This window comes from Microcebus murinus, chromosome 5 (assembly GCF_040939455.1).
Source record: "Microcebus murinus isolate Inina chromosome 5, M.murinus_Inina_mat1.0, whole genome shotgun sequence".
Taxonomy (NCBI): Eukaryota; Metazoa; Chordata; class Mammalia; order Primates; family Cheirogaleidae; genus Microcebus; species Microcebus murinus.
The window spans coordinates 18,899,627-18,915,252 of NC_134108.1; positions in this window are offsets into that span (position 1 = coordinate 18,899,627).

Sequence of the window (15,626 nt, forward strand, 5' to 3'; positions counted from 1 at the left end):
AAACCTTAGACTGCTTCCCTAGGGGGTCGTTGACAGAAATAAAAAGTGACTCATTTGACAGAATTAGGATCCTGGGATTTTTGCTTCTATTTTTAATGGTATTAGATCCAGAGAATTCAAGTTATTAATGACAAACTTTATGGGTAAGTTAACTGAGTAAGAATGACAAACCACATGTTCCCTGGAGTATAAAATGAATAGTCACCGACAACTTGCCAAGGTTAGGAGCAAAGTTTGTATTAATTCAATAGTTGAATAATGTGGTGACCTGGTTGACTTCTCCATATGAGTGACTGGTCATTGGGTCACCATATGCTAAGCTAAATCCAGACAGAAGAGGCTCTTAAGTAACATAAAATTGACACTTGAACTCTGGGTCTTTGCATTTATTTGGCCAAGGATCCTCGCTTCAGCCAGATGAAGCAATGTTTAAGACATTGAAAGTCAGTATGTGTTAATAACAAGATTCCTGATTTTTGATGAGGTCAAATCTGTGGTTTTATGTCTTTTCAATTCTTTCTAGGCACCCTTCAGTTAGAAAACATAAAACACTTTTGACAATAGTGAGTGAAAAAAATCTAGAAAACAGATCCAGATATTTGGCTTTGTTAAGATTTCTTATAGTGTGATCTGTACTCCATAGCATAGTTCAAATATATCACAGTTATACCATCAGCAAACTGGTAAATCTACAAAAGATTTGGGGTTGGGGATATAAAAATAAATATAAATCATATTCTGTCTTAAAACAAATCTGCCTTTGTTTATGCTACATTTCTATTAAAGATTAATGGGCATATTAGACCTTTCTCAACATTAGGCTAGAAATCTATCTTAAATCACCTTAAGCAAACAAATAAAAAGGAGGGAATGTATTATCTTAAGTAACTGCACTGTCTGCCATGGGTCAGGCACGAATGAGTTGAGCAGTCCATGCCGTGTCCTCAGGCTCTTTTCTCCATCCGTGGTGCTTGCCTTTGCGTGTTCTCCATTCTTGGGCTTCCTGTGTCCTGGCAAAGATGGCGCCTGGACACTGCAGGCGTCATTATTACCCTCAGGGCTGCAGATTCCAGTGAAAGCAAGCACTGCTCTCCCCAGCAATTAGAATAACAATTAACAGCTTGCCTTGAGCTACCTGCCTGTCTTTGATCCCTGTGTGCACAGGGGTAACAGGCTCTTGACTGACTGGGCTTATGTACACTCGCCACCCTGAACTTGGTTGACCCAGGAGTAGAAAAATGGGTCGGTTCTCCAGAACGAAAAAGTGCAGCGTTAATAAAATAAATAAATAAACAAACAAACAAATTGTACATGTCTTCTACACAGGCAAATCGAATACAGAAACCCTTTCTTTATTGATAGCCAAAATATATAAGCATCTTTAGAAAATAATTTTTCTCGGTACTTTTCACACGTTTGATGACTACGTTATGATGCTACTAGAAAGAAAAAGATTCTCTCTCCCTGTTAGCAACAAAAAAGATGGTTTAAAAAATCACAAAATGTTTTCCCAGTGACCATAAGTATTAAAACACATTCTTAAATGGACTTAGTTATTTTAAACCCAAATGAATATGAGTTAACATGTTCTCTGCAGTGAACAAAAAAACTTTGCTCAAGATATAGCTTAATGGAAGTTAATCAACTGACTGACACAGCTGGCAAAGAAAACAAGTCAAATAAGAAACAGACTGACATTTAGGGAACTACGTAAATTAAAGGGCAGACCTCTGTTTCTGAAACTTGTGCTAGATGACCAAAAACTCTGAAATTTATTGCTGAAAATCCTTAGTATCATCCAAAACTTTCTTCACATCAGACACTTAAAAAAAAATACTGACAAACTCTATACACAAGTTAAGGGGAAGAAACCCCTTTATTCCATTACTGTCCAATAAGCAGATGTTTACTCATAATCTGCGGGTGACTTTGGGAGGAGAGGCAGGGAACAGGCACGGAGGGGCCACGGGAGGAGGGAGAAGAGATTGTGAAGACAGGGAACAGCCAGCATTTCATGTTAGACCAAAAAAAAAAAAAAAAAAAACAAAGGGAAGGAATTCTGAACGCTGGCTCAGGATCAGACCATAAACAAAATGCCTTCCCAAGCAGATTGTATAAAAGGCATTTTACAAGTTAAACAATCGCCCAGCCATCACGGTTGTGAAAGAGCAAAGACTAAAAAAGGAAACGGTCTCTGCGCTAGGCCAGGCAGAACTTCCCAGCGTCTTCAAGGCGGAATCTCTCCCATGGTGAGTTGATTCCTCGGCATCCTCTCCAACCCCCATTCCCTCCGGAAGTGGGATATGGCATCTACTTCTTGCGGAATTTAATGGGAATTTTATTTTTAAGACAATTTGGTACCATCTTTTGACTTAATTGGGCCATGCTGTGGGCTCTCCCCACGCGGGTGAGGTTCCCAGAGCGGGAGGTTGGAGAGCTGCCCGAGAGGAACTGAGTCCTGCAGGGTGGGCTTTCCCCTCCCCCAGGGGATAGACCTAATCATTTTGAAGTGTTATTTCCCTCTACCTGATCTTTTCCACTTGAAGACTGGTCTCTGGATCAAAACCATCGTCTGTGCACACCACTGCTTCCTCTGGAGGGTGTGATGCATATGTAGGCTTTGATAATTACATTTTTTTATTCTGACAAAAGGCAGTTGGGTGCTTAGATATAAAAGAAGCACAATACCCTCCTACTCACAGAGCTGCTTATGATATTATTAAGGGAAATTTGGCCAACAGTGGTGAAAACAGAAGTAAGTGCCTAATAACTAGGCACTTAGGGCACATGCTGGCTTGCCTGGGGTAACTATTAATTATGCCCCTTTTTACTCCCGAAAGAGTCCCAGTGTGGGTGATAAAATATCTGGTCATCCTACAAGTAACCTGCATTTCTACAAGTACTGTTGTGGTATGTAGACATGCTTATAACAGTGACATACAAAAAAGCTCCATGATAAGAAATGATTAGTGGAACTGCCATTAATCAAAAGTATGAAAACTTTATGTTAAGTAATTGCTGCTTTGCTGTCTTGTTCCATCATCTGGATTTTGTACTTAACCCGCCTGTCTATCTCCCCTACACCCTCTACAATGGACAACCGCACATGGTGCAGGTGAACATGGGCCTGGCTGGGAATCACGGGAAAGGCTTGCACCACGCAGAGGATCTGGGTGGATATCAGCCCCTGGGGAAGGAATTCACATGTTTCGGAACACAAAGTTCATTGAAAGAGTGATAAGCAAGAAGGGGTAGGGAAAAGGGGAGAGAAAATCAAACGTTGCCTTGGCCTGGTTCTGCTCCTACCAGTTTTGCCACATCTTGTGACGAGGGGTGGAGAAGTTAAAAGCACCTGCGTTGTCTCAGTCACTCTTAGGATAAGAAGATGCCCAAGATCACACTGATTGTGCAGGACCCGCTTTCCCTCCATTCTGCACCTTCAGGAGTAGATTGGGGACCTGAAATGCAAGTATGTAGGCAAGAATCCCGGCAAATAAGTTCCTGATGGAACAATGGCTCCATCAGTGGATCCCTTCTGTTGTCCAAATTGCAGCGGGAATGCTCATAGTCACAACCCAAACCTTGAGAACTTTTCAAACCAAAATCAGAGCTGGAATTGCAGTCAGGGCAAAAGTATGCAATGGATAAACATATGTTAAACTAAAAAAAAAAAAAGTATACCCTTCAGTGTACATACGATTGCCTGCTCCATAGCAGAGATGCCAAATTTTTGGAATATGTAAATTAAAAATTATTCCTGGCTGCTATGGTTTTAAGGCATGTGTTCCTCCAAAATTCATACATTGGAACATAAAACCCCAAGGTGATGGTATTAAGAAGTGGGGCCTTTGGGCAGTGATTAGGCTTAGTGCTCTTATAAAAGAGGTTTCAGGGAGTACTCTAGTGCCTTTTTGCCTTTCCGTCTCGCCTGTTATATGAGGACACTATGTGCTCATCGCCCCTTCCCTGTCGCCCCTTCCTCTATGTGAGTCTGCGGCAAGGGGAGCCTTCTTGGAGCAGACAGCAGCCCTCACCAGACACGGGATCTCCTGGCATCACGACCTTAGACTTCTCAGCCTCCAGACTGTGAAAAGTAAATTTCCACTGTTTATAAATTACCCAGTCTGTGGTATTTTGCTATGGCAACAAACCACCACTACCTTTAAACAAACTACTTCCCTTGGTGTTTAATATATTATAATTACATAATTGTAGTTGTAATATGTTGTAACAGATTACTAAAGCAAACCAACAAAATGAAGAGGTCCACCTGGCATCACTTTTTGAAACTATTCAGGTTCCATGGACCAAATAAGGTGAAAGATCCCCCTGTATTAGTCAGGGTTCTCCAGAGAAACAAAAGAAATACAGAAAGAGAGAGAGAAAAGCAGAGACAGGGAGAGAGACAGAAGTACTTTAAGGAATTGGAGTCCAAAATCTCTAGGGTGGGCCAATAGGCCAGAGACCCAGGGAAGAGCTGGTGCTGCAGTTGGAGTCCGAAGGCAGGCTGCTGGCAGAACTCCTTCTTCCGAGGAGGTCAGTCCATTTCTATTAAGGCCTTCAACTGATTGGATGAGGCCCACCCACATTATGGAGGGTAATCTGCTTTACTGAAAGTCCACTGATTTAAATGTTAATCTGATCTAAAAAATATCTTCACAGAAACATCTAGAATAATGTTGGACCAAATATCTGGGTAGTGTGGCCTAGCCACATTGACATATAAAATTAACCATCACAGTCATTGTGCCTAGTATAAGGCTATGCTGGTCTTATTTGCACTTTCATAGCCCAATTAACAACAGTCAAAGCCCAGGAAGTATTTGGAGCTGAGAAACAAAACACCTATGAAGAGGTATTTGAAATTAGTAATGAAGAGCAGAGTCTTTCCTAAATTAGGAAAAAAAAAAATCATTCCTTTGATCTTTGACACAGGTTTCCCAGCCTGTTTTGGAGGATTCCACATCTAAGAAAATAATCATACCAATTCATTCCTTGCAACTGAGATGTATGGTGATAAGATGTAGATAAATAATGTAGGTGAAGAGTCTATTGGCTAATTCAAACTTGCTATTTCTGAGCTAAATAAAAGAAAACGTGTGGTTTATTTATCTCAGGAGATTTTCAGGGAACAGTTTCTGGAATTTGGAAATGCAAAATGTTTTCCTTAAACCTTACTTAAAAGGATATGAAAACATGTTTCATCTCTAGAATGTATTTTCTATTTTTATACAGTAGTTTGCTAGTACTCAGTAGCATTACTATATACAACCCAAAAAGCAGGTTTGGAATGGGATGGTAACCAGAGAGCAACTGTCCCAAAAGGTTCTCCACGGGCCAGAATATCTAAATCCCAAACAAAGACTCCTGGGTTGGCATATAGTCTGGAAATGGCACATAATATTTTAAGTAGCAACTTAAAGCCTACTATCCCATAAAAACTTCCTGGATTTTATTTTTCTATTAGAGATATTTCCAGATATATCAGAACATTTGCAAAGTTAACTTAATTCATGTATATTAATATATTATATCCATTTAACTGTAAGACTTTACCCTGAGATCAAATGTTCTTTACAAAAGAAATAAATATGATTTCTGGAAATGAGAACAAAATGCCATTATGATGAATAATTTTTATTTCGATTTTATTCTTGGCAGCAAATAATTATGTACATAATTTTACATCATGAATTTTAGATTAATGAATATATGGGAAGCAGTCATTTAATGATCATTTCATCTTGCTATTCTGAGGATATTCTCAATAAAGATCATTGTCATTCATTTATTTTTTTCAACATATTGTGTAAACTCTGTACTAGCTTTGTGAGATGTGCTAGAGACTCTGAGAGGAGTAAGTCACAGCTTATAACCTCAGTGGGGCTCTTATCCTAGTTAGGGAAGCAGGTGGTGTCATGGTTTGAAGGTTTTTGTCAACTCCAAAATTCGTGTTGAAATGTAACCCCTAATGCAACGGCATTAAGAGATCCCAATTATAAGTGGGAGCTAAAGAGTAGGTATATATGGTCACACGAAGTAGTATAATGGACATTGGAAACTAAGAAGCGGGGAGCTGGGAGGAAGGTGAAGGATCAAAAATTACCTGTCAGGTACAATGTACACTATTCAGGTGACGGGTACAATAAAAGCCCTGACCTCAGCACTATACAATTCATCCATGTAACAAAGAACACTTATACCACCTAAATCTATTGAAATAAATTTAAAAATAAATAAATAAAAGGCACATTCAGTGCTATGTAATTTAAAAAAAAAAGAGTTGTGACCTTTTGGTGGTGATTTAGACATGAGGTCTCTGCCCTCAAAAATGTAATTGGAATTCCTCATAAAAGAGCTTGTCAGAGGAACTAGCCTTCTGCCATGTGAGGACACAGCACTCCTTCCCTTTGTGGGATACAGCAACAAGGTGCCATCTTGGAAGCAGACGGCAGCCCTCACCAGACACCAATCCCACCGGTGCTTTGATCTTAGACTTCCCAGCCTCCAGAACTGTGAGAAAATAAATTTCTATTCCTTACAAGTTACTGATTCCACAGTATCAGAGGAGCACAAACAGACTATGATAGGTGGGTAAAGAACAAGTGTAGGTATCATAAAAACAGAGGAACAAAAACATAAAGGAGGGTCAAATCTTCTTCAGAGAGAGGGGATTAAAGACTGTCGAAAGTCACTAAGGAAGATATAAATTCTCTAAATGTCTACCTACCATGTGTCCAGCAATAGACATGTCCTTCCCTGAGTCTGGTGTTACCCTGAATCAAGTTGAAGACATTTTGACTTTGTGGTTCCCCTTCATAAATGGAAGGCAATGGGCTGCATGAACTCTGGGGTCTGAAAGGCAGGGGTGCCTCTCGCAAAGCCTGGCTGGAAGTGAGACTAAGGGGTGGCCAATGTGGAGCTGCTGCCTGAAGGGTGGTCCTCAGGGAGCAGGAGCACATTGTCCAACAACTGTCAAACACACCCTCATACTTCTGGCTCAGCCATTCTCCATTTGAGGGTTGCTTAAATAGCACAGGCCTTTATTGCACTGATTTATACACTGCTGCCTACTTCTAGGAACAATTTGAGAAAGCTCACTTAAATAAAAGTCACATACAATGTAACCATTGAAAGAATAAAATAATAAGTGTTAAGTAAATTAAGGAGGTAGTTGGCTGGGCGTGGTGGCTCACGCCTGTAATCCTAGCACTCTGGGAGGCCGAGGCAGGCGGATTGCTTGAGCTCAGGAGTTCAAGACCAGCCTGAGCAAGAGCGAGACCCTGTCTCTACTATAAATAGAAAGAAATTAGCCAAACAACTAAAAATAGAAAAATTAGCCCGGCATGGTGGCGAGTGCCTATAGTCCCAGCTACTCGGGAGGCTGAGGCAGGAGGATCACTTGAGCCCAGGAGTTTGAGGTTGCTATGAGGTAGGCTGACGCCACGGCACTCTAGCCCGGGCAACAGAGGGAGACTCTGTCTCAAAAAATAAACTAATTAATTAAAGGAGGTAGTGAGGAGATATTTCAATCTAATTTTATGCAATAGAGCATTAAATTTAGTTGTATTTTCACTGACAGTCAAAGAAAAGAAGGAAGATGGGAGAGGAGAAACAGGATGAGTTCCTCTGGCTTCTATCAGCAGATAGAAAAGAAAATTAGCAACTCAGAAATGTCTTTGTTATTCCCCTAGGACAAAATCCAAAAAGGGATATAATACAAGGATATTTCCATAAAGGGGTTAGGCAATTAATAATTGTACAGAGGATGCAGATACATACATACGGCTTGTGTGCGTTGGGGAAGGTATGGATTCTGAGTAAAAGCTGAAAGCAAATTGTTAGAGGTTTGAGAAGATCTTTGTATAGCGAGCCAACATAGTGATAATAGCTCCCACTTATTACTGTTGGCACTGTGTCAGGACTTTACACATATTTTGTCCCACAGTGTTGTGAGGCAGATGCTATTGTTCTTCTACGACTTACCTGGGGAACTGTGAGGGATGGAGGACCAGGGTCACATTGTAAAGCTAAGACATGGATCCGGGTCTGCCTGATCCAAAGTCACATTCTTTCCACTCTACTTGCCCAGGCATGGAGCTTTCTATTGATTTAATATGGAGATAGAGGTAGAACAATGTGGAAAATGCTAATTACCATGTCCCTGCATCTCCCATAGCCATTGTTTGAGTCCAGCTTTTGACATAATCAAGAGAGCAAACGATTTGAGTTTGGGATCCCTAATAAATGCCTGCAATACTGGTATATTTTTGCAAAAGAAATTTCACATGTTTTATATACCAGATCTGTAAGAGGCAAAGCTGATTTTATTTTAGATGAACATTAGAACCAAATATAGGCTCTCCAAGATGAAGAGTAAATCATCACATTTTTGCTGAAAGGCAGGTTGTGGGGCTGGTGAAGATTAGGGCCAAAGCTTTCCACAAGGAGGCTTGAAAGCCACGTGCATCAGTAAGGACTCCTGCCTGAAAGTGACAGACACCCAAAGTGAACCCACATAAGGAAAGGGAAAGAATTTGTTATCTCACAAACTCTAAAGGAGTGAACCTCAAACCATGTGAAAGGCAAACATTCAGTTGGGTCTGAGGAACAGACAGTACCAGGAACTCGAATGATGCCAGGTCTCTCTCACTTTCTCTTTGCTGTCTCTTTGCTCTGTGCCAACTTTTTCTCACACAGAGCCGGCCTTTCTCCATGTGGCAGGAAATATGATCACTGACAGTTTCTAAGTTTTACATCTCAATTCCATCACAGGACAGGGTTGCCTCACATATATCGCCACACCCCCCAAACGAACGAACAAACCAACAACCCGAGGAATGCCTCTGATTAGGTCAGCTTGGTTTGGTTACCCATCCCTGGAGCCACAACTCTTTCTAGGAAACATAATTGTAGTGGAAGTAGGATCACTTTCCAGAAGAATAGGTTGCTTTTTTCAGAAGAAGACAGGAAGTGGTTGGTAGAACAAACAATAAAAATATTCTACAAGATCGTCTTGTCTTAGTGGATTTTAAAAGCAGAGATTACCAACTATCAAATTCTTCTATGCAATATTTTACTTAATTGTTGGATTAAATTTTTGTTTATTGATACTTTATTTCAAAAGAGACTTAAGATCATTAAAGGGATATATAAAATATAGCAATAAGCAACCAATAAAATATGCCAATAAATCAAGGGTTAAAGGAAAAACAAGCATTGGGATAGAAACTGGAAGCAGCAATGAGTTAAATGAAAAATGTCTAGCACTTTGGGAGGCCAAAGTGGGAGGATTGCTTGAGTTCAGGAGTGCAAGACCACCCTGGGCAACAGCAAGACCCCACCTCTATAAAAATTCAGAAAACAACTAGCCAGGCATGGTGGCACATCCATGTATTCCCAGCTACTAGGAGGATTGCTTGAGCCCAGGAGTTTGAGGTTGCAGTGAGCTACAATGAGCCACTGCACTCTGACCCAGGAAATAGAGTGAGAACCTATCTCAAAAAAAGGAAAAAAAAAAAAGCAATCCTATTGTCAATTTGAGCTATAAATTTTACTCTGTGACAACAAATGGCAAAAAGGAAATCTAATAACACAATTTATTGGCATCCATAAAATAAAAACAAATCAATTTCTTAAGATAAGTAAGGCTATTCCTTATACTAACACCAGAAAAGAAATGTTCAGGCATTTTATCAAGTAAAGAGTGTGAAATATAAACACATGAGTTCCATAGGAGGATATATAGAGCAATTATCAGTGCAAGACCAGGGCATCAATCAATTCTGAAGGGCCCCAACAATATGTTATGAAAATATATGTCTTAGCTTTTAAGAGATTTAATCTAGTAAAATATTTCACTCATTTATTCAATTAACAAATTGAATACTACTTATAGGGTACCTACTACTTTACCAGACATGGTGGGAACAAAATATGAAGGAAAGGATAAAATGTGTGTTTTTCCAAAATCATCCATAGACATTGTTTCCCTTAGTTAAGCTTTTAATAGATACTTGAGTGATAAAAAAAATTCAAGAATGTACTTCCTGGCAAGTAGCTAGCAATTCTTCTATGTTGCCAATTAAGAATACACTTATAAGGCCCTTGCAGGGAAGAACTAGGGTTACAATGGATAACTTGTGAAAAATAAAGAACTTGAAGACATTTTACCGAAGCTGTTCTACTTCTATAATGGAGGTGATTGAGGGAATTTCCACAGGCAGAACAGAGATCATCTTTAGAAAATAATAAATTGTCAAAATTTCCCAACTTCCCAACTTTCTGTTGCAGATAATTTGGCTACGATTTTAGTTAACAAAAAAGTATAAAGTAGTGTATCTGAAAGCCTGCCTCAACATAGTAAGTTCCCTATAAAACAGTGAGGACACCATGGCTTGAACTACTCTCTGGCATAGCCTCCAAGAGGGATCATTTGTCAGGTATACATCAAGGTCAGTGGACAAGGTGACATGCTACATTGATTCTTAATAATAATTTAATGATTGAGAGTTAGCAACCAAAAAAATAATTTTGAAGTATTTATCCATGGGGGGGCACAGTAAGGGGACATAATTAGCTAATTTTCTATTAAAGGGCCTACACTATGATTGTATCATGCATATCTATAGAAGTCCTTGCCAGAAATCCATGTTACCTGTGGAATAGCTCCTTTTTGAGCAGCCTGTATCCAGATGGGCCTGCCTGGATCAGGTAGCCATGAAATAAGTATCCCAGAGAACTCACCCTGTTGCTAATGTTAAATAATTCATTCCTCAAAGTGCAGTTACATAGCATGGACTGGACACTAAAATGACAGTTTGGGTTTGGGTATCATTGATATTAATCAGGGAATATTATTATTATTAGTTACTGAAACCACCGTGTCCTTCTTATGAGGTTGTTTCCCTTACTCTTTGCTAAGGTCAGAGAGCATGCTTCTAACTAACACAACCATTGTTCCAATTTACTGATTCCACTTAGAAGTGGAAACTAATCAGCTCCTATCCACTCTTACATTTGCAGGCAGTTTTGAGGTTAAAGTCTTGGAAATCACATTGAAAGTCTTTTGCGTATAATGAAATCATAAATCTTGGCTCATGCGTCATTATTTAAATCAGAAGATGACCATAGATCAAACCTAATGCAAAAATTCTGAACTTATTTGTAAACATTTTTGCTCATCATTTATATGAACAAGAATATAGCAGTGATCCAATAGTAAGCCAGTTCTACCTATTTCTTGTCTGTTCCTCATACAAGAATAGTCATAGTCTGGCATGTAGCAGTCACACAGTAAGTGTCTGCTGAATGAACGACCATGAGCAGATGACTCTGTAATAGGAAGGTGGATGATTTCCTTCTTGTAAATAGACAGACTACATTTTGAACCCTTGCTGAAGAAATAGAAGTGAGTCAATAAAGGAGTCAATGAAAGTGATTTTGACTTTGAATTGAGAGTGTTTCCAGGGATCTGTGTCAACAGAGGATTAATCGGAGCTCTAAGAAGTATTGTTGTTCCATTAGACATGATTCTTATATAAATTTCCAATGAAAACTTGACTGTCCAGACACCTTTGGAAATTAAATACTCCAAAAAGCCACATAAGATAGGTAACTAAGAGTTACTCTTTTTAGCTTTAAAATAGTTTGGCTCTATTTTTGGTTTTGTTTTGTTTTAACCATTTTAAATAAAAAAATTTTAATAAGTACATGCTTCCATTTCCTTAAACAGAATTTACTAAACATGTCTACATTTTCTTATGTGTTTTTGTTGTTATAAACATCAGTTTTGGCACCGCCTTTGAGACTAATAAAAATGTGTAGTCACAAGACAGATGTAGGGTTTTTGTTGTTGTTGTTGTTGTTTATCTGGTTGAATTTTCCTGCATTGTCATCTTCCATCAGGTAATTATTTCTTCCTGCTTTTAGTGTGTGTGTGTTCATTTAAATCTTGTTGTATTTCATTTATGACGTCTATTCTGTGGCAGGTTCAGATATTAGAAAGCCACATTCAAAAATACTGTGTGTAAAATAAGATACTTTAGGTTTTAAATGGTTTAAACATTATTCTCTATGAAAAAAAATGTGTGTGTTTTATTTCTGAGCATTTTCACATATTTTGACTGTTCTTTGAATAACTATTTTAGTTCTTTTTAGTTTCTGGGATATCGACTGTTTTCCTGATTAGGTGAGTTTTAAAGACAGTTAAGTTCTGCAAAGATGAAGTATGGTTGTATACATAAGCTTAGTTAAATCACTGTTTAACCAATAAATATATATTTCATGAGATTCTGCTATTTTCTCAGCATTGAATAGAGGTTGTATGTGTGTTGGAGAAGGGATTTCCCCTCCAATTTCAAAGGACAGGAAATATGTCCATTTTATGGATAGTCAATAAGTCCTGTGAAATGGTGGTAGGGACATGAAGAATTAGGCTAACTAACAATTTAAGAATATTTCATAAAATAAGTGTTACAAAATACCTCTAAAACAAAAACATGAGCATTTATCACAGTTGGTGAAAATTATGTATTTATTTATACTATTATTTACTTAATTATAATCTCTCCCATTACATGTAAACTGTAAACAGGCAGGAACAATGTCAGTTTTACTGACCACTTTAAGTTTCAGTGTTTTAACAGAGCTTGGACATACAACAGGATTTCAATGAAACTTTTCAAGTGATTCAGTCAATGACATACAATTGATAAGGAGGTAATATTTCCTGATGTAAAGGACATGGGATCCAGATTTATAAAATTCCTTCACTTCCTGGCTGTCTGTCATTTCAGACAAGTCATTTACTGTCTTGGAACTCCAGTGACCTCATGTGAAAAATGAAGATAAGAATAAAGTCTGCCAAATAAGCTGCTGGTAGGGCCAATCAAAATGGTACATTGACAGTATTTCTGAAACTACAAGATGTTATGATAAATTTTTGTCAAATTATAGTAACAGATAAATAAAATTTTCAAAAACGAACAATATTTGATTACAGCTTCTATTGCTTGATAAAAAAAATATTAATAGCCTTAATTTTCATCAGCTGCTAATATTCCCCAAAGTCAGGTAGATCATCAGACATATGGGCCTCCTGGATGAAGTATGATCACAGAGGATTTTTACTAAACTTGAACTTGATTCTCATCAAGCCTCTAGGTCTAACTACCAATTTGCAGGAAATCTGGGAGTGGCAGGCAAGCAGTGAACTCTAGACTAAGGGAAATCCTACCAAACAAATGACTTGGTTTCTTTAATGAATTATTAATAATTTCAAGGGATTAATAAAGAGAGAGGGAAAGATGGAAGAAGAAGGTCCAAAGAGACTTAAGAGACACATCAACCAATTGCAATGTGTGGCACACAACCAGGTTTCTTCAACAAACACATTTTTAGGAATTATGAAAGAGAAAGAAAGAACCTAGAGATTAAAATGGTCTTCAAAAGTAAAAACTTTCACTCCTAAAAAGACATTGTTAAGGGATGAAAACATAAGCCATAGACTGGAAGTAAATATTTGCAAAACATATTTAATAAAGAACTTTTATACAGAATACATGCATAGTTTTCAAAACAATATTAAGAAAACAAACTGCTCCATTTAAAAAACGGGCAAGTGAATTGAACAGACACTTCACCAGAGACGAGATATGAACAGCAAGTAAACACATAAAAACTTTCTCAACATCATTACTTATTAGGGAAATGTGAATTAAAACCACAAGGAGATACTCCTATATAGTTATTACAATGGTTAAAGTTAAAAGAAAAAAAACTGACAATATCAAATACTAGTGAGGATGCAGAGCAACTGGAACTCTCATATATTGTTGCTGAGAATGCAAAATGATAGTTTAGAAAATGGCACTTTGGCTGTTTTTTATAAAGCTAAACATGCACTTACCATAGGACCCTGCAATCATATTCTTAGGTATTTCCCAAAATGAATTAAAAACTTATGTTCATGTAAAAACCTATAAACGAATATTTAGGCTTGAATCATAATTGCCAAAACCTGAAAATCACACAGTCTTTCAACAGGCAGATGACGAGACAAATTGTGGTAAATCCACACAATAAAACACTACTCAGCAATAAAAGGGAAGAAATTCTAATGCCTATAGCACTCATGCTAAATGAAAGAAGCCAGACTCAAAAGGCAATATGCTATGATACCATTTGTATGATATCAGGGAAAAGGTAAACCTATGGGAACAAAAAACAGTTTAGTTGTTGCCAGGTCCTGAGGATGGGCAAAGGGTTTGAAAACAAAGGAACACAAGAAAGTTTTTCGGGTGATAGAAATATTCTATATTCTATATCTTGGTTGTGATGGTTGTGATGGTGATTAGAAGACTGTACGTGTTTGTTGATACTCAGAATCATACACTTAAAAGGGTGAATTGTGCTGTATGTAAATTATAGCTTCATTTCTATGAGTAGAAATTTAGGAGACATAATAAACCAATTACAATGCATGGATTTAATTTTGTTTATGAGGTTTTTTTTTTTATTTGCTTGTTCGTTTGTTTTTTTGAGACAGAGTCTCGCTCTGTTGCCCGCGGTAGAGAGTGGCGGCCTCATCATAGCTCACTGCAACCTCAAACTCCAGGGTTCAAGTGATCCTCCTGCGTCAGCCTCCTGAGTAGCTGGGAATACTGGCAGGTGCCACCACACTCAGCTAATTTTTTTTCTATTTTTCATAGATAAGGGGTCTCGCTCTTGCTCAGGCTGGTTCCGAACTCCTGGCCTCAAGCAATCCTCCTGCCTTGGCTTCTCAGAGTGCTAGAATTACAGGCATGAGCCACTATGCCCAATCTTGTTTGTGATCTTAAAAATCTTTAAAAATTGTATAAGACAATTGGGAGTATTTGAATACAGATCTCATATTTTGTGATAATAATGAATTATTATTTTCAGGGTGTTGTGATAGCAATATTATTGATATATTTACAGAAATAGTCTATACCTTTTGGTGATACATAAAGAAATGATAGGAGGCCGGGCATGGTGGCTCACGCCTGTAATCCTAGCACTCTGGGAGGCCGAGGCAGGCAGATTGCTCAAGGTCAGGAGTTCAAAACCAGCCCGAGCAAGAGTGAGATCCCGTCTCTACTATAAATAGAAGGAAATTAATTGGCCAACTAATATATATAGAAAAAATTAGCTGAGCATGGTGGTGCATGCCTGTAGTCCCAGCTACTGGGGAGGCTGAGGCAGTAGGATTGCTTGAGTCCAGGAGTTTGAGATTGCTGTGAGCGAGGCTGACGCCATGGCACTCACTCTAGCCTGGGCAACAAAGCGAGACTCTGTCTCAAAAAAAAAAAAAAGAAATGATAGGATACCTAGAATTGACTTCTAAATAATATAGGTGGGCTTAGCAAGGGGTCTGCTAAGACAAGATTGTCTATTAGCTTATAATTATTGGATCTGGGTGATGGGTACAGCAGGGTTTAGCATATTAGTCTCTGTACTTTTAAATGTGTTTATTTAAAATTCTCCCTAAAATTCTCCCTAATGAAACTTTCTAAAAATGTGCAATGATTTTTATAATAATAGAACTCTATTCTAGGGAAAAAAATTAAAAATACAAAAAGAAATAATATATGTTCGAGGAGCCA